Genomic DNA, 21,578 nt, shown 5'->3' on the forward strand with positions numbered 1-21,578 from the left:
AACGCAACGCAAGATAAATAACAGTGCAAAAATATGGTAACAAAATGGGAACAGTGATTGTTAACAAATAACTATTTCAATACATATAAACACAAACAATAAAACCCCTTGTGCAATGGGACCACTTATTTATATCACCATGCAACTACGTATTATCACCTAAATTAGACCAAATAAAACAATAGGATGGGGGTCATTCCGAGTTGTTCGCTCGTTGACGATTTTCGCTATGCTGCGATTTGTTGCTAACTGCGCATGCGCATGGTACACAGAGAGCATGCGCTAAGTTATTTAACACAAAACTTAGTAGATTTGCTGATGTTCGAGCTGCGCTTTTCAGTCGCACTGCTGATCGGTGAATGATTGACAGGAAAGGGGTGCTTCTGGGTGGTAACTGAGCGTTTTCCGGGAGTGTGCTAAAAAACGCAGGCGTGCCAGGTAAAAACGCAGGAGTGTCTGGAGAAACGGGGGAGTGGCTGGCCGAACGCAGGGCATGTTTGTGACGTCAAACCAGGAACTAAACAGACTGAGCTGATCGCAGTCTAGGAGTAGGTCTGGAGCTACTCAGAAACTGCAAGAAAATATTTAGTAGCAGTTCTGCTAATCTTTCGTTCGCTATTCTGCTAAGCTAAGATACACTCCCAGAGGGCGGCGGCCTAGCGTGTGCACTGCTGCTAAAAGCAGCTAGCGGGCGAACAACTCGGAATGAGGGCCCATGTCCGCTGAAAACATGACTGATGTACGCCCTGTAATCAAAATATGTAAGTGAGTCTTAGTTTAAATTATATAGATTGACCCCTCTGGAATCACTGCACTTTATATAGATGGTGTCCCTTTATTCATGAACAATTTCCTGCTAAAGTGTGTCCCACTATTAGTCACTGGTGTTGCTGAAAATCCAACTGGAAAACTTGCACTTATTCAGGTTTGTTAGCAAACCAAAAAAATCACACTAGTGGGCAAAACCATGTTGCACTGCAAGCGTGGCAGATGTAACATGTGCAGAGAGATTTATATTTGGGAAGGTGTGAAGGCAAGATGGAGATAAGGGGCATTGAAATTGGGGTGTACTGTAGGGAGAGGAGAATAAATTGTACAGTAGGAGCATTATAGGAGGAGGAGTAATTATTGTACAGTAGGAGCGTTGTAGGAGGAGAAATTATTGTACAGTATCAGTATTGTACAGTACATTTTATTACACAGAATCAGTATTGTACAGTACATGTCACTGTACAGTAGCAGCATTGTTCAGCATGTTTTATTATACAGTAAGCAGTATTGTAACTTTGTACACTTAATTCTACAGTAGCAGTATTATACGGGATACGGTTATGTGAACGACAGTCTCAATACCGAAGCCGGGATCCCGGCATCTAAAAATCCTGCAGGTCGGCATGGTCTTGTTAACATGGTGAGCGTAGCAACCCTGCAAGGGGCTTTGTTGCACTTGCCCCCCCGCCGGCAATGTTACAACCCATATTATACAATGTGCTTTTTTATACAGTATCAGTATTATTCAATGTGCTTTATTGTACAGTAGCAGTATTATAAAATGTGCTTTATTGTACAGTAGCAGTATTATGCAATGCGCTTTATTGTAAAGTATCAGCATTATACAGTGTGCTTTATTGTACAGTAGCAGTATTATGCAATGTGCTTTATTGTATGCAATGTGCTTTATTGTACAGTAGCAGTATTATACAGTGTGCTGCTTTATTGTACAGTATTAGCATTATACAATGTGCTTTATTGTTCAGTATCAGTCAGTATTATACCATGTGCTTTATTGTACAGTAGCAGTATTATACAGTGTGCTTTATTGTACAGTAGCAGTATTGAACAATACATTGTATTTTACTGTAGCAAGATTGTACAGTAGTATACATTACACTTTATTGTACTGTAACAGTAATTTACAGTATTCTTTATTGAACCGTAATATACATTACACTTTTTCTATACAGTAATAGAAGCAGTGTATGATACAATATTGTACAGTAGCAATGTTAAATTTTATTGTACTGGAACAGTATTACGCAGTACGCTAAATTGTACAGTAGTAGTATTATTCAGTGTGCCTTATTGTACAATAGCAGTATTATGCAGTGTGCCTTAATGTACAGTAACAGTATTGGACCATACATTTTATTGTACAGTAGCAGTACTCCACAGTACATTTTATTGTACTGGAACAGTATTACACTATATTGTACAGTAGCAGTTCATCATGTTTTATTTATTATATTTATTGCACAATAGCAGTACTGTATAGTATTATTTTCTGTCAGTAGTGTATGGTATACATTATTATTCAGTACATTTTACTGTATAGTAACAGTATTGTACAGTACATTTTATTGTACAGCAGCAGTATTATTCATCACATTTTATTGTACAGTATCAGTATTATTCAGTACATTTTATTGTACAGTATCAGTATTGTACAGTACATTTGATTGTACAGCAGCAGTATTATTCAGCATGTTTTATTGTACATTAGCATTATTGCACAGTACATTTGATTGTACAGTAGCAGAATTATTCAGCATGTTTTATTGTACAGTATCAGTATTGTACAGTACATTTGAGTGTACAGCAGCAGTATTATTCAGCATGTTTTATTGTACATTAGCAGTATTGCACAGTAAATGTTCTTGTACAGTAGTAGTAAAGTACAGTACATTTTATTGTACAGTAGCAGTATTATATAGTAAATTGTATTGTACAGAACCAGTATTGTACCATCAATTTTATTGTACATTATCATTATTGTTCAGTATGTTTTAATGTTCAGTAGCAATATTTGGAGAAATGAATAAATTGAAGGTGTAGGATCATAGTAACAATGTTATTTTGAATGTTGGTAGTCTATTTACTGATATATTTTGTGGAGAAAAGTTCTACAGGTGTGTCCTGTTTTGTCTTTGCCTCCGCTATGGGTGGTCATTCCGAGTTGATCGCACCTAGCAACTTTTTGCTGCCCGTGTGATCAACCTGACGCCGCCTATGGGGGAGTGTATTTCTGCATAGCAGGGCTGCGATCGCTTGTGCTATGCTAAAAAAGTTTCCTGCAAAACAAGACCAGGGTCAGACCTACTTACCCTGTGCAAAGGATCCAGCGACAAAGGTCCCGGGATTGACGTCAGACATCCGCCCTCCAAACGCCTGGACACGCCTGCATTCGGATCTCCACGCCCGGAAAAAGGTGGGTAGACACCCCGGAACGCCTCCCGGCCATAAATCTTCTTGCGATTGCCGCTGCGATCACTTTCAGCGCTGGCGGCGTCGCAGCCATAGTCCCGACTCGTTCACACCGCAGCGAAGAACCGCTGTGTGCGAACGGGTCGGAATGACACCCATGATACGCCACAGCATGCCATGTCATTGCGATCCCATAGTATTACATGGTGTGAACGGGGCCGCAACGAACAGTTGTGTGTCACCCGCATACACGGCAATTCGCCAGCCATGTTGCTCAGGCACGTACGTCACTCTGCCTGCTAAGAAGGAATAAGGACACATCTGTTTGTCCAATTCTTTAGTCAGTAATAATTTATCTTTAAGTTTTATCGTCTCTTCAGTAGTGATAAGCGGGTTCGATTTCCGAGAAGCTGTATTATATAGCAGGAGTACAGTGCAGAGTTTTGCTGACAGTGACCACCAGTATACGTTTGTCTGCCTGAAAAACACTCCATATCTGTGCTCACAGTGTGCTGCTTTATTGTGGGGACTGGGGACCACCAGTATAATTAATATTATATATAGGAGGAGTACAGTGCAGAGTGCACTGCTGTACCTACCTCTGTGTCGTCATCCATTAAGTATACTATCCATCTACATTCCTATACCTGTGGTGCATTTTAGTTTAGCAGTTTGCTGACAGTGTCCACCAGGTCCAGTATATACTGTATATAGCAGTACGGTAGGCCACTGCTGTGTACCTACCTCTGTGTCGTCACTCGTCATCCATAAAGTATACTAGTATCCATCCATCTACATTGTATACCTGTGGTGCCTTTTTTTTAGACTAGTTTAGCAGTTTGCTGACAGTGTCCACCAGGTCCAGTATACTGTATATAGCAGTACGGTAGGCCACTGCTGTGTACCTACCTCTGTGTCGTCACTCGTCATCCATAAAGTATACTAGTATCCATCCATCTACATTGTATACCTGTGGTGCCTTTTTTTTAGACTAGTTTAGCAGTTCGCTGACAGTGTCCACCAGGTCCAGTATACTGTATATAGCAGTACGGTAGGCCACTGCTGTGTACCTACCTCTGTGTCGTCACTCGTCATCCATAAAGTATACTAGTATCCATCCATCTACATTGTATACCTGTGGTGCCTTTTTTTTAGACTAGTTTAGCAGTTCACTGACAGTGTCCACCAGGTCCAGTATACTGTATATAGCAGTACGGTAGGCCACTGCTGTGTACCTACCTCTGTGTCGTCACTCGTCATCCATAAAGTATACTAGTATCCATCCATCTACATTGTATACCTGTGGTGCCTTTTTTTTAGACTAGTTTAGCAGTTTGCTGACAGTGTCCACCAGGTCCAGTATACTGTATATAGCAGTACGGTAGGCCACTGCTGTGTACCTACCTCTGTGTCGTCACTCGTCATCCATAAAGTATACTAGTATCCATCCATCTACATTGTATACCTGTGGTGCCTTTTTTTAGACTAGTTTAGCAGTTCGCTGACAGTGTCCACCAGGTCCAGTATACTGTATACAGCAGTACGGTAGGCCACTGCTGTGAACCTACCTCTGTGTCGTCACTCGCCATCCATAAAGTATACTAGTATCCATCCATCTACATTGTATACCTGTGGTGCCTTTTTTTTTAGACTAGTTTAGCAGTTCGCTGACAGTGTCCACCAGGTCCAGTATACTGTATATAGCAGTACGGTAGGCCACTGCTGTGTACCTACCTCTGTGTCGTCACTCGTCATCCATAAAGTATACTAGTATCCATCCATCTACATTGTATACCTGTGGTGCCTTTTTTTTAGACTAGTTTAGCAGTTTGCTGACAGTGTCCACCAGGTCCAGTATACTGTATATAGCAGTACGGTAGGCCACTGCTGTGTACCTACCTCTGTGTCGTCACTCGTCATCCATAAAGTATACTAGTATCCATCCATCTACATTGTATACCTGTGGTGCCTTTTTTTTAGACTAGTTTAGCAGTTCGCTGACAGTGTCCACCAGGTCCAGTATACTGTATATAGCAGTACGGTAGGCCACTGCTGTGTACCTACCTCTGTGTTGTCACTCGTCATCCATAAAGTATACTAGTATCCATCCATCTACATTGTATACCTGTGGTGCCTTTTCTTTAGACTAGTTTAGCAGTTCGCTGACAGTGTCCACCAGGTCCAGTATACTGTATATAGCAGTACGGTAGGCCACTGCTGTGTACCTACCTCTGTGTCGTCACTCGTCATCCATAAAGTATACTAGTATCCATCCATCTACATTGTATACATCATGTGCTGTTTGGGGAGTATTTTTTGGAAGGGCCATCCTGTCTTGATTGACACTGCAGTGCCACTCCTAGATGGGCCAGGTGTTTGTGTCGGCCACTTCTGTCGCTTAGCTTAGTCACACAGACACCTTGGTGCGCCTCTTTTTTTCTTTGCATCATGTGCTGTTTGGGGGGTATTTTTTGGAAGGGCCATCCTGCCTGACACTGCAGTGCCACTCCTAGATGGGCCAGGTGTTTGTGTCGGCCACTTCTGTCGCTTAGCTTAGTCACACAGACACCTTGGTGCGCCTCTTTTTTTCTTTGCATCATGTGCTGTTTGGGGGGTATTTTTTGGAAGGGCCATCCTGCCTGACACTGCAGTGCCACTCCTAGATGGGCCAGGTGTTTGTGTCGGCCACTTGGGTCGCTTAGCTTAGTCACAAAGCGACCTTGGTGCGCCTCTTTTTTTTTTGCATCATGTGCTGTTTGGGGAGTATTTTTTGGAAGGGCCATCCTGCCTGACACTGCAGTGCCACTCCTAGATGGGCCAGGTGTTTGTGTCGGCCACTTGTGTCGCTTAGCTTAGCCATCCAGCGACCTCGGGGCAAATTTTAGGACTAAAAATAATATTGTGAGGTTTGAGGTGTTCAGAATAGACTGGAAATGAGTGGAAATTATGGTTATTGAGGTTAATAATACTATGGGATCAAAATGACCCCCAAATTCTATGATTTAAGCTGTTTTTGAGGGTTTTTTGAAAAAAACACCCGAATCCAAAACACACCCGAATCCGACAAAAATTTTTCAGTAAGGTTTTGCCAAAACGCGTCCGAATCCAAAACACGGCCGCGGAACCGAACCCAAAACCAAAACACAAAACCCAAAAAATTTCCGGTGCACATCACTACTCTTCAGTTACAATTATGTGTCATTACTCTTGCCATTAAGAAAGCATTTACTCACATGTCTATAACTGACATACATTCACCCACTCATATTGCTATAATGGAAATATTTATCATAATTAAACTGTAACAATTATACAGTATCCTATATAGCGCAGAATATTCCGTTGCACTTTACAATTAGAACAATAATTAACATACAGTATTACAAATTTTGTGACTGATGCTAAATTGGACATATGTGTAACATAACATTTTCCAACGGATCCTGTGCATGCCCACAAAGCAAGCCGCACACGCGTGCCCGTATGTTCTTACGTACTGTAGATCTGCTCACACCTGCTTTTTTATGTCTGAGTTTTTTTTGTTGCGAATTAGATTAAAATCAGCTTCATTCTTTGTATCTTTCAATAAAGCTTCACGTAGATCAACTGCGAAGTCACTTTTGTGTATATTCATTAAAAACGTGAATAATAAGAAAAAGTCACAGAAAATTCAGTACATACTGTACAGTAGTTAACTGAGAATGGCAAAAAAAAAAAAATCATTCATACTGAGAGGCTATTACGGTTCATTTGTATGAAAAGGTAGTCTTTCAGAAAAGCAGCGTTAATGAGAAGAATTGTCCTTTCACCTAAACTAAACTGTAGCTCAAACGTTTAAATTCGTGTAGAATCATTACAACCGCACACCGCCTAGAGACATACAGCTCGGCTGCAAATGAAAAATTAGTTGGTCTTCGTCCAGAATTGCTGGGGGGGGGGACTTTTTTTTTTTTTTTTTTGCTTTCACGATAAGAAATTGAAAAATATTTTTAACTGTCATTTTTTTTTTTGCAGATTTAAAATACGGTTTTGCAGAAAGAATGACTATAATTGGATGCTTATAAAAATTCCCTGGAATTAAAAAGTCTTAAATCTGTAAATCTGTGTAGCCTTATTCGAGTTGATCGCTAGCTGCATTCGTTCGCTGTGCAGCGATGAGGCAAAAAATAGGCACTTCTGCGCATGCGTATGCGTATTTCACACAGGGTCTAGCGATGCTTTTCAGTCGCACTGCTGGCCACAGAGTGATTGACATGAAGTGGGCGTTTCTGGGTGTCAACTGACCGTTTTCAGGGAGTGTTAAAAAAAACGCAGGCGTGTCAGGAAAAACGCAGGCGTGGCTGGGCGAACGCAGGGCATGTTTGTGACGTCAAAACAGGAACTGAACAGTGTGAAGTGACCGTAAGCGCTGAGTGGGTTTTGACCTACTCTAAAACTGCACAAAAAACTTTGTAGCCGCTCTGCGATCCTTTTCGTTCGCACTTCTGCTAAGCTAAAATACACTCCCAGTGGGAGGCGGCATAGCGTGTGCACGGCTGCTAAAAACTGCTAGCGAGCGAACAACTCGGTATGACCCCCTTGATCCGTAGAATTTTAGCCACACAGAGTCCATACTTAATTAATTTATTTTTTTAAAGTTTGAGAATATTATAAAAGGTAAATGGATCAGAAATCGTCAGGTAAGTGATAATTGTGCACGGCAATTATGAATCATCGGTGTGTGTGATTACATCAGCCAACAGGTAACGAGGCGCTGCTGTCATACCTCATTCAGCTCACTAACCTCATCCCCCATTCTATTCATCTTGGCTTTTCACATTCCTGGAATAAGCCAAACTATTAATCATTGTTATTGAATTGTAGCATAATTAATAAACAGAGCAGCCTTTCTCTGTATGTTCAATGGTTTTTAAGGGGATGACTCCAACTTTTGCAACTGTATAGCCATAGCTTATACACGGTATACAGACTATAGATCTACACTAAAAAGGTCTACAGTCAATAGGTCTACCACTACGGTAGACATGCATTAGGGGGGTCATTCCGAGTTGATCGCTAGCTGCCGTTGGTTGCTGCGTAGCGATTATTAAAAATATGTCAAAACTACGCATGCGTATGGGCCGCAATGCGCATTCGTGGCGTACGGGTACAAAGAGCATTGTTGTTTTGCACTGCTTCTAGCGACGATTCCATTCGCACAGCTGATCGCAAGGAGATTGACAGGAAGTGGGAGTTTGTGGGTGTCAACTGACCGTTTTCTGGGAGTGGTTGGAAAAATGCAGGCGTGTCCAGGCATTTGCAGGACGGCTATCTGACGTCAATTCCAGGACCTTCGTCGCAGCAATCATCGCACAGAATAAGTAACTACAGGGCTGGTCTTGTTTTGCACAAAATGTTTTTGTACTGCTCGGCTGCACAGGCGTTCGCACACTTGCAAAGTTAAATACACTCCCCAGTGGGCGGCGACTATGCGTTTGCACGGCTGCTAAAAGTAGCTAGTGAGTAATCAACTCGGAATGAGGGCCTAGGTCGGCAGGGTCAAAAGGTAGACATTTCAAAACGTCGACAGTGTGAAATGGTCTACAGGGTCAAAATGTCGACATGATAATAGTCGACACACATATGGTAGACACAAGTTTTTTTATTTTATTGTTAATTCTTTACAACTTTTTCATATTTTACCATCCATGTGGACTACGATTGGGAATAGTAATCTGAAGCATGGCGAGGAGGGTGGACTATGTTTGGCCGGCGCTGGAGTCCCGGTGCCCAGCATACCGGTGCTGGGATCCTGACTGCCGGAATGCCGGCAGCATGGCGAGTGCAAGAGAGCCCCTTGCGGGCACGGCGGCACTCTACGCACGCCACTCTATTTATTCTCTTTCCAGGGGTGTCGAAGACACCCCAAGAGGGAGAATGGTTGTTGGTATTCCGGCAGTCGGGATCCCGGCGCCGGTATGCTCAGCGCTGGGATCCCGACAGCTGGGAAAGTGACAAAAAAAAGTGACAAAAAAAGGTGACAAAAAAAAGGAAAGTGACAAAAAACAAACAAAAAAACAACAACTTGTGTCTACCTTTTTCGTGTCTACCATTTCCATGTCAACCTGTCGAACTTTCGACCCTGTCGAACTTTCTTACTGTCGACCTTTTGACTCTGTCGGCATTTTGACCCTGTTGACCTAATGAATGTCTTACGAATAGTGCGAGACCTATTAACTGTAGACCTTTTCAGTGTAGACCTAATAATCCACACCCCATATACACATATATTTTATAAACCTAATGTGTTTACTTGTTTAAGGTCTATGGACTCCGGGGTCACTTTACTAAGCCTTGGATAGAGATAAAGTGGACGGAGATAAAGTACCAGCTAATCAGCTCCTAACTGTCATGTTACAGGCTGTTTGAAAAATGACAGGAGCTGGTTCTCCATTCACTTTATCTCGTTCCAAGGCTTAGTACATAAACTGTCCTGATAGGTTCCTGTAACATGGGAACTGCTGTTGCTTACATTTTGAGATACAAGAGAAAGAAAGAAAGAAGACGTCTTTCATAGGCGTGCGCAGCACATTTTATTAGGGGGTGCACCATCGGAGGGGTGTGTCTAGCACTGCATTATGGGCATGTCTAGCACCATCTATTGACGGTCAACGCAATATAAAATATAAAATATCCACCCTTGTACCAATCCTAATAAAGCAGATACATTGTCAGATGTGGTGTGCACCAAACAAACACCCCTGATGGCACTCACTGCAATTACACTGCTCCTCCTCAGCCTGGTCTGGCTCCCCCTCTCTTTCCCCTGCAAGCTGCAGCAGCTTACTTACTAGTCAGTCACTCACTGACACTGACAGTCGCAGACTAGTACTGCTGCTGCTGCTGGAAAAATGAGTGACGTGTCAATGCTGCTGCTGACCGCTTGCCAGTATTGAATTTGTCTACCTAAGATGAACGCTGGCTGCATGCTGCTCCTTATCAGTGGCTGGCGTTGGCATAGCATAGAAGGAGAGAGGTGGGCATGTGGCGGGTGTGCGTGCGAGCATGTTTTTGTACATGGAGTTTGAAAGCCGGTGGCAGTGGCACCCTTCATTAACCCAGGCGTCCGGTCAGTAATGCAGTCCTGACAGGGTGCAGCACAGAGGGGACAGTAATCAGCCTGCTCGGCGATCGCTGCATCAGGCATGTGAGATGGGGGTGCCAGATATTAGGGGGTGCCTGTGCGCACCAGGAACCCCCCCTGCGCACACCTATGACGTCTTTGTGGCGCACTCTGAGAAAAACAACGGAAAGATTAGTTATTGAATTTAAAACATAACTTTTAAGACGTTTCCATTAATATATTAGTCTCTTATAACAAACTCCTTGTCTGTGTCTTCAATTAATAACTTATCTGTGTATATTCACAATTTTGTCAATAAAATACTTTCTTGTGTATATTCAGAAATGTAGGGGGTCATTCGGACCCGATCGCTCGCTGCAGTTTGTCGCAGCGCATCGATTGGGTCGGTACTGCACATGCGCCAGTGCTTTCGTTACCTAGCGATCGCCTCTGAGACAGAAGCGGTCGCTAGGCGGGAGGGGGCTGAACGGCGGCGTTAAGCCGCCGTTTAGGGGGAGCGGTCCAGCCAACGCAGGCGTGGCTGGACCATTGTGGGGGCGGGCTGCGGTGGCTGCGTGACGTCTCACGCAGCCGCTGCGGCCAGCGGGAGCGACGAGCAAGTCCCGGCCAGCTGCAGGAGCTGCGCTGGCCGGGAGTTGCTCCTCAAATACAAAGGCATCGCCGCTGTGCGATGCTTTTGTATGTGCGCGGGGGGGCCAGCACTGACATGCGGGGCGGACTAGCCCTGTGCTGGGCGTCCCCCCGCATGTCTGAGTTAACGATCGGAGCTGTGCTAAATTTAGCACAGCTACGATCAACTCGGAATGACCACCGTAATCCTTTTTTTCTGAATATTACTCTAACTTGCGAGAGGTGTGGTGGATATAAGCCCTGTATTGAGCTGTGTCCAGAGCATACATTTCTAGGTACCCTAAATAGGGTGTATTCTGGTGTGGGGCTTGGACTACCACTGGATAAAAAAGCAAGCAGTGATGGCCTGGGGGCCGATATCGGCCCTGGCATGTGCATGCACATGACAGGGGTACGCTCATTGCGAAAGGGTGGCGCGTGGACACCACCGACAGGGGCGTGCCGCGAGTCAGGGGGGCGTGGAACCGCAGCACGCCCCCATTTCCATGGAGATGGGTGGGAGCGTTCCATGAGTCAGGGGGCTGCGCGTGGCTTTCCCGGCTCTCTGTGGGACAGGACCGGCTCACCAGCCTATCGGCCCGTATGACGTTTGCCAGAAGTGCCAGATGGGCAGTCCGGCCCTGCCGGCATGTATTCTAACAGTACCACTGGAACACTACTGACAACAGCTCACGTGTCATTTTTCACATTAAAAACAGGAGATATCAGCCCACTGGCGTGGGGGGTGCAGCCCGCTCCCGGGTGTCACCCACCGAGGGGTGACACCAAAATGCCGGCTCCTGCTCAGTGACAGGAGCCGAGTGCTGTGCCGTTACATTATGTGCAGCACTCGGCTCCTGTCACTGAGCAGTAGATGGCACTGCAGAAACAGCACTCCATGGGAGGCAGCCTGCACCTCCCGATCCCCCCAAGTGACGAAAAACTGGGGTCGGGAAGCAAAGCCCCTCCCCGTGAAGCCCCGCCCCCTTTTCGGAACCAATGTGCCAGAAAACGGATGACGGGGCACAAAGCCCCGCCCTTCCAGTGACACCCCGTCCCCTTACCACTAAGCCACGCCCCTTTCCCCCCCCGCAGCACCGGGTGTCCAGAGGGTAAGAGACGCCTCTGTATCTGCCCATATCACTAATGATTCTGGGATTTTCTCTCTGCACGTGGACTGGTTGTGTACAAACCATACAATGCTCTTTAATGCTATATCTAGCATTTTCACTAGCACACAGAAAAATGGATACAATGAATCCACACTGAGATTACCGTGGAATGCTGTAGTCTGTCACCAATAAGCTTTAAACCACCTGATCCACCAATATACAGAAATTAGTGGCATACTGGGCCGGGATGTAAGGTGGCATCTACCCAGGGCCATAGTAATGTGCTGGGCCAGCACCGCTTCCGTCTAGGAACAAGAAGATGCTGAGAACCTGGAGCAACCTAAGGACACAACTGGGTCAGTGACGGTGACACCCATGGGTGCTGGGTACCGCTTGCACAGCCCTTGCACACAGGCGAGGAGTAGAATGGCTGCTGTGTGCATGCATCTATACTTAGAGTCAGGGGAGCCTGGGCGCTGCCCAACATCTTGGAGAGTGCTTGGCACGCCCCCCTCAGTGATGCGACCGGGGGGTTCAGTGAGGCTCCGCCTCTTTCCCCAAAGCTCTGCCCCTTTCCTGAAGCTTTCGGCGCCCAAAAGGGTCCTGCATTCCAATTCCACAAAGTTGGGATGTAGGCCGATGAGACTGAAGTGCTGAACACCAGATAGATCAGTGCAAAGTAGTTTTATCGCTCCCACTTGTTTTATTTATGTGAATAGGATGCACTTTTTGAGCGAGAAAGGGACATGGCCAAAGGGGGTACAGTATTTTTTCCGTGGTTAGAGCAGCAGAGTATGAGGACGCAGCTGTATAATTTATATGAGATGGGGCTTAGATCTGGGGTATAATTTTTAATAAGATAGGAGAATCAAATCTGTAATGAGAGGGTGGGGTCAGATTTGAAGTTTGAGTCTTGATACGGGAGTAGTGTAAGTGGGCCAGATCTGCAGTATGATTGATTTTCAATAAGGGAGGTGGGGTACAGTATGGGGTCTGATTTTTAGTAAAGTAGAGGAGTCCAGTTTTGTGGTTTGATTTTAAACAGGGAAGAGGAGGGTGAGTTTAAATAAAGGGGGGTTTCAGATGGGATCCGGTCTCTAGGTTGACAGTTACTAGGTTGACACTATCTAGGTCGACCACCATTGGTCGATAGGGTTTCTAGGTCGACAGGGTCTCTAGGTCGACATGTTCTAGGTCGACAGGTTAAAAGGTCAACATGCGTTTTTCATGATTTTTTCTTCTTTTTTTGAACCTTTTCATACTTAACGATCCACATGGACTACGATTGGAACGGTAATCTGTGCCGAGCGAAGCGGTATCGGAGTGAGGCACCTTGCTCAAAGGTTCACTTGCCATGCGAGGGGACACGGTAAACTAATTGGGCTTCCCGGTCCCTCTACAAAGAAAACGACACCAAAAAAAACATAAAAAACTCATGTCGACCTAGAACATGTCGACCTAGAGACCCTGTCGACCTAGTTACTATCTACCTTCCATACTACACCCTTTCAGATGCGCTGCCTGATTTTATTACACTTCCAAGGAAACGCTTGGGAATGATACATAGAGTGTAAATGTTGTTGATAGTGTCATTCTAAGGTGTAAATAAATGTATGCATCAGTACAAAGTCAGCAGTTATAGTCAAGCTACTTGTCAGTTTCGTTGTCACGGCGTCGCATGCGCTACAGCGGGAAAATGCCGCAATCCCGCCAGGAATGTGAAACCGCCATTTAGTAAGTTCCCGTCTTTGTTTCTGCACTTCAGGGTAAAATAATTGCAGTATTTTGAACAGTTTTGATAGTTCATCTCCCCTGTAATGTCCGCTGAGTAGAAAGTGTCTCCGTTAGATAATCATTAGACGAGAGGAATCGCTGTGATCAGCTGGTAGCATATCTCAAACAATACATTTACATTTCAAAGTGTTATTAACAGTGATTATTAATTAAGACTAGGTATATGAAAACAACAAGATTACAAATGGGTCATTAATTAAAAAGGCTTTGCTTGCTCTGACACTGATCTTGTTTAATTAAATATACATTTGCTCTCATTAAAACATGCTAAAATCACTTCTCGATTTTACATCCACAGTACTGTCGTTATCATTTAACTTTCCCACATCTGCAAAAAGTCATTTAAGTGTCATTTAAGCATACATGGTGATTAGGTATCACCATGCCTGTATCACGTACAGTGTCATTCTCTTTTGATGAATATATAATACGGCACAAGTGTGACTAATATCCATAATCAAATACAGAATAACATGTTTCATTATTTTATTTATTCAACTTTAGCTACTATTTACTTTCATAGTCACCACTCGTCGGCAACCGCCAGTGGGGCATTTAAAACCCCAATAATTTGGAATGCAAAACCAGTATTGCCTGAATTCAATTTTATTGCCATTTTAAAGTCAGAAACACTGAAAAAAGGTGGCATTGGAAACTAAGTAAATAGTAGATAAATTAAAATAAATAAAATTACCTTAGTAAATATGGATTGGGACTGCAATGGCGACGGTTGGGATGGTTGGAATTCCGACCGCGGCATCCTGATGGTTAGAATCCCAACAGGGGTCAGGTAAATTAGTAACCCTCCCCACTAACCCCCTAACCCACCCTTCCCACAGCCTAACCCTAACCGCCCCCTCCCTTTCCCAGCAACCTAACTCCTGTGGTGCCTAAACCTAACCCTCCCCCTCACAGCCTAACCCTCCCCAGCAGTGCCTAAACCTAATCCCCCCCTTCCCAGAGCGTAAACCTAACCCCCCTTCCTGCATCCTAACCCTCCCCCCGCAGCCTAACCCTAACCTTCTCCTAAGCCCGGGAGTCACTAGGTTATATTCCCACTCTATGGAAACCCACGAGTGGGAACAGCCCCTGTTAGTCGGCATGCCGACTGTAGGGACTGGAAGGGGGTGTGATTCCGGCGTAGGAATTGTGACAGGCGGTCTTCTGACCGCCGGTCACTTAACTATCTCCTACAGACACACCTCCTAAGAGGTATTTGTCTATGTTTCCGCAGGTGTGCGTTATTTGCCCTTCATGTACGGTCCCCAGCCTGTCAGACTATGTGCACACTTCCGTACACCTTTAAGTTGTAGGACGTCACGAACGCCAGATACGCATTGTGCATATGCCAGCTTGTGCTTTGTAAACATGCACAGAACAATTTTGTGCAAGTTATGCCACACAAACTGGCACAGTACTCACCTTGCATCCGTCCCGGAATCTCTAATAGACAGTGAGTCAGTCTCTCAGAAAGTGATAGTTTGTGTACATTGGAATAAACAGGGAATATTCACCACTGTCAGGGGCATGGCCAGAACGTGGTGGTCGCCATACAGTAGTAACAGTCTGAAGGCTCCCCTGCTCCAATGCTTCTAAAAAGATATTTCTCTTTACAGTAGGTGTTAATATTATGCCCTAGTAGTGCCCTAGATCATTTTATGCCCTATAGTAGTGCTTCCTATACACACTATGCCACACAATGTCACCAGTTCACATTATGCCAATGCGTCCCCTAAACCTGTTTTACCACGTTGATGAACTCACCAGTAATATTATGCCACATTGTAGTGCCCCTAGTTCATATTATGCCATTGTAGTTTTCCCCAATTCACATTATGCCACATTGCAGTTTACCCTGGTTTATGTTATGCCACATTGTATTTTACCCCAATTCATATCATGCCACATTGCAGTTTCTCCTAGTTCATAATCATATGCCACATTGTAGTTCTAAATCTGGCAATACACCTGTGCACAGTGTCAGATTCGGGAGCTGGACAGAATAGGATTGAATGATCCTTTTAGCAGTTAATGCCATCTGAGGAAATGGTATCGGCGCTTGAGATGCCAACGGTCAAATACCGACATTGGCATTCCGAAGCGTAGGGTCCCGACACCTTGGAAGGTAAGTAGGCTAACCCTCCCACCCTACCCTTTTAAAATGAACCTTCCCTCAGCCTGACCCTAACCATCCCATCCACCATGCAGCCTAACCCTAACCCCACCGCCCCAAAGCCTAAACCTAACACTTCCAACCCCGCAGCATAACCCTAACCCTCCCCGGTGGTGCCTAACCATAACTCACCCTCTCCACAGCCTAAACCTAACCCCCCATCCATGGCCTGACCCTAAGGAGCCCCAGCAAACTTACAGTACATACAGGATGCCGGCAGTCAGTATTTTGGTGCTGGCATGTTGATTCATGCCGGTATCCCAGCGACGGCATTCCGACCAGTGTCAGGATTCTGGCATCAGTATTCTGACTGCCGACATCCCGAACACTGGTATGCTGACTGGATCCTCATTTGTGGAGGGTATAATAAAACGAGGCCAAAATACTAAAAGCTTGTCATTTGTACATAGGGGTCGTAGTCCCCACTGAGGATCTTGTTGAGCCTGACTTGCCAGGGATTCTGCAGGAAATATCACATGATCAGTTATACTGTATCTGAAAGACTTTTATTAAACCTTTCACGGTTTATAAATATTTCCAGCGCCAGTTGATTCCACTTAGACGCAGAGCTGCCACTTTAACCTCACAGGAACTGGTTTTTACAGACGTACAAAGTCACAGATAGAAACATAGAACATAGAATGTGACGGCAGATAAGAACCACTTGGCCCATCTAGTCTGCTCCTTTTTTTATCATATTTTTACCACAGACTTTATTTGACCCTTATTTCTGTGTAAGGATATCCTTATGTCTATCCCATGCATGTTTAAATTGCTCTACTGTCTTAGCGTCTACCACCTCTGATGGGAGGCTATTTCATTTCTCCACTACTCTTTCTGTGAAGTCATTTTCCCTCTTATTTATCCTGAACCTCCCCTCCTCCAGTCTCAGTGCGTGTCCTTGTGTCCACTCGCAAAGACTCAATATTAAATTTAATTCTTACAAATGGTGATAGGATATCTGACATATATGTGGGTGAGCACCTGGGATCCAGTAATCATCAAGCAGTATGGTTTAGTATAAAGACAGGATCCAACTCCTGTCACACAAAAATAAAGGTGTTGGATTTTAGGAATGCTGACTTAGCAAAAATGGGGAAATGTTTAGGTGATTCACTGGCGGACTGGAGGAACTTGGAAGGGGTGCAGGAGAGGTGGAAAAACTGAAAAGTGCAATGCTAAGTGCAACAGACCTTTGTATCAAAAGGGTTAGGAAAAGCACCAGGAAAAGGAAGCCAGTGTGGTTCACAAAAGAAGTAGCAACTAGTGTGAAAGCAAAAAAAGATGGCTTTTAAGAAATACAAACAGACTCAAAATAATAACAACATAGAGGTGTATCTTGACAGACAGAAGGATGCTAAGAAAGTGATCAGACGTGCAAAGGCAGAAGCTGAGGAGAAAATGGCCCAGTCAGTAGATAAAGGGGGCAAAACTTTTTTAAGTATATAAGTGAAAGGAGAAAATCAAATGGAGGAATAATAAGACTTAAGACAGAGAGTGAGAATTTGGTGGAGGGAGACAAGGCAATAGCAGATCACCTAAATAATTATTTTTGCTCAGTATTTACTACAGAAGAAGGGATGGGGCCACAGTTAAGTTGCAAGGACATTCATAAAAATAAGGTAGATGAAAATACATTTACAGAGGAGAAGGTCCTAACAGAACTTTCACAACTAAAAGTGGATAAATCAATGGGACCAGATGGGATACACCCAAGGATACTCAAAGAGCTAAAAGATGTGCTGGTTACACCTTTAACAGAATTATTTAACCAGTCACTAAATACTAGTGATGAGCGGGTTCGGTTTCTCGGAAACCGAACCCCCCCGAACTTCACCCTTTTTACACGGGTCCGAGCCATACTCGGATTCTCCCGTATGGCTCGGTTAACCCGAGCGCGCCCGAACGTCATCAACCCGCTGTCGGATTCTCACAAGATTCGGATTCTATATAAGCAGCCGCGCGTCGCCGCCATTTTCACTCGTGCATTGGAAATGTTAGGGAGAGGACGTGGCTGGCGTCCTCTCCGTTTATGTTGATGCATTGCAAATATTTTGTGCTTGCTTATTACTTAATTGTGGGGAGGACTGGGGAGCAGCTGTATTATATAGGAGGAGTACAGTGCAGAGTTTTGCTGACAGTGACCACCAGTAATACGTTGTCTGCCTGAAAAACACTCCATATCTGTGCTCAGTGTGCTGCATATATCTGTGCTCACACTGCTTAATTGTGGGGACTGGGGAGCAGCTGTATTATATAGCAGGAGTACAGTGCAGACTTTTGCTGACAGTGACCACCAGCATACGTTGTCTGCCTGAAAAAGACTCCATATCTGTGCTCAGTGTGCTGCTTTATTGTGGGGACTGGGGACCACAAGTATAATATTATATAGGAGGAGTACAGTGCAGAGTTTTGCTGACCAGTGACCACCAGTATATAATATATAGCATTACGGTACAGTAGGCCACTGCTGTACGTACCTCTGTGTCGTCATTAAGTATACTGTCCATCTAGATTCTATACCTGTGGTGCATTTCAGTTGTGCAGTTTGCTGACACAGTGACCACCAGTATATATAGCAGTACGGTACGGAAGGCCACTGCTGTACCTACATCTGTGTCGTCATTAAGTATACTATCCATCGACATTCTATACCTGTGGTGCATTTTAGTTTTGCAGTTTGCTGACACAGTGACCACCAGTATACTATATATAGCAGTACGGTACGGAAGGCTACTGCTGTACCTACCTCTGTGTCGTCATTAAGTATACTATCCATCTACATTCTATACCTGTGGTGCATTTTAGTTTTGCAGTTTGCTGACACAGTGACCACCAGTATACTATATATAGCAGTACGGTACGGAAGGCCACTGCTGTACCTACCTCTGTGTCGTCATTAAGTATACTATCCATCTACATTCTATACCTGTGGTGCATTTTAGTTTTGCAGTTTGCTGACACAGTGACCACCAGTATATATAGCAAAACAGTACGGAAGGCCACTGCTGTACCTACCTCTGTGTCGTCATTAAGTATACTATCCATCTACATTCTATACCTGTGGTGCATTTTAGTTTTGCAGTTTGCTGACACAGTGACCACCAGTATACTATATATAGCAGTACGGTACGGAAGGCCACTGCTTTACCTACCTCTGTGTCATCATTAAGTAAACTATCCATCTACATTCTATACCTGTGGTGCATTTTAGTTTTGCAGTTTGCTGACACAGTGACCACCAGTATACTATATATAGCAGTACGGTATGGAAGGCCACTGCTGTACCTACCTCTGTGTCGTCATTAAGTATACTATCCATCTACATTCTATACCTGTGGTGCATTTTAGTTTTGCAGTTTGCTGACACAGTGACCACCAGTATACTATATATAGCAGTACGGTACGGAAGGCCACTGCTGTACCTACCTCTGTGTCGTCATTAAGTATACTATCCATCTACATTCTATACCTGTGGTGCATTTTAGTTTTGCAGTTTGCTGACACAGTGACCACCAGTGTACTATATATAGCAGTACGGTACGGAAGGCCACTGCTGTACCTACCTCTGTGTCGTCATTAAGTATACTATCCATCTACATTCTATACCTGTGGTGCATTTTAGTTTTGCAGTTTGCTGACCAGTGACCACCAGTATACTATATATAGCAGTACGGTACGGAAGGCCACTGCTGTACCTACCTCTGTGTCGTCATTAAGTATACTATCCATCTAGATTCTATACCTGTGGTGCATTTTAGTTTTGCAGTTTGCTGACAGTGACCACCAGTATATATAGCAGTACGGTACGGAAGGCCACTGCTGTACCTACCTCTGTGTCGTCAAGTATACTATCCATCCATACCTGTGGTGCATTTCAGTTGTGCGCAGTATATATAGTAGTAGGCCATTGCTATTGATACTGGCATATAATTCCACACATTAAAAAATGGAGAACAAAAATGTGGAGGTTAAGATAGGGAAAGATCAAGATCCACTTCCACCTCCTGCTGAAGCTGCTGCCACTAGTCATGGCCGAGACAATGAAATGCCATCAACGTCGTCTGCCAAGGCCGATGCCCAATGTCATAGTAGAGAGCATGTAAAATCCAAAAAAACAAAAGTTCAGTAAAATGACCCAAAAATCAAAATTGAAAGCATCTGATGAGAAGCGTAAACTTGCCAATATGCCATTTACGACACGGAGTGGCAATGAACGGCTGAGGCCCTGGCTAGTGGTTCAGATTCACATGAGGATGGAAGCACTCATCCTCTCGCTAGAAAAATGAAAAGACTTAAGCTGGCAAAAGCACAGCAAAGAACTGTGCATTCTTCTAAATCACAAATCCCCAAGGAGAGTCCAATTGTGTCGGTTGCGATGCCTGACCTTCCCAACACTGGACGGGAAGAGCTTGCGCCTTCCACCATTTGCACGCCCCCTGCAAGTGCTGGAAGGAGCACCCGCAGTCCAGTTCCTGATAGTCAAATTGAAGATATCACTGTTGAAGTACACCAGGATGAGGATATGGGTGTTACTGGCGCTGGGGAGGAAATTGACAAGGAGGATTCTGATGGTGAGGTGGTTTGTTTAAGTCAGGCACCCGGGTAGACACCTGTTGTCCGTGGGACGAATATGGCCATTGACATGCCTGGTCAAAATACAAAAAAAAAATCAGCTCTTCGGTGTGGAATTATTTCAACACAAATGGGGACAACAGGTGTCAAGCCGTGTGTTGCCTTTGTCAAGCTGTAATAAGTAGGGGTAAGGACGTTAACCACCTCGGAACATCCTCCCTTATACATCACCTGCAGCGCATTCATCATAAGTCAGTGACAAGTTCAAAAACTTTGGGTGACAGCGGAAGCAGTCCACTGACCACTAAATCCCTTCCTCTTGTAACCAAGCTCCTGCAAACCACACCACCAACTCCCTCAGTGTTAATTTACTCCTTACCTAGGAAAGCCAATAGGTCTGCAGGCCATGTCACTGGCAAGTCTGACGAGTCCTCTCCTGCCTAGGATTCCTCCGATGCATCCTTGAGTGTAACGCCTACTGCTGCTGGCGCTGCTGTTGTAGCTGCTGGGAGTCGATCGTCATCCCAGAGGGGAATTCGGAAGACCACTTGTACTACTTCCAGTAAGCAATTGACTGTCCAACAGTCCTTTGCGAGGAAGATGAAATATCACAGCAGTCATCCTGCTGCAAAGCAGATAACTCAGGCCTTGGCAGCCTGGGAGGTGAGAAACGTGGTTCCGGTATCCACCGTTAATTCAGAGGCAACTAGAGACTTGATTGAGGTACTGTGTCCCCGGTACCAAATACCATCTAGGTTCCATTTCTCTAGGCAGGTGATACCGAAAATGTACACAGACCTCAGAAAAAGACTCACCAGTGTCCTAAAAAATGCAGTTGTACCCAATGTCCATTTAACCACGGACATGTGGACAAGTGGAGCAGGGCAGACTCAGGACTATATGACTGTGACAGCCCACTGGGTAGATGTATTGCCTCCCGCAGCAAGAACAGCAGCGGCGGCACCAGTAGCAGCATCTATCAAATGCCAAC

This window comes from Pseudophryne corroboree, chromosome 8, assembly GCF_028390025.1.
Source record: "Pseudophryne corroboree isolate aPseCor3 chromosome 8, aPseCor3.hap2, whole genome shotgun sequence".
In the NCBI taxonomy this organism is placed as follows: domain Eukaryota; kingdom Metazoa; phylum Chordata; class Amphibia; order Anura; family Myobatrachidae; genus Pseudophryne; species Pseudophryne corroboree.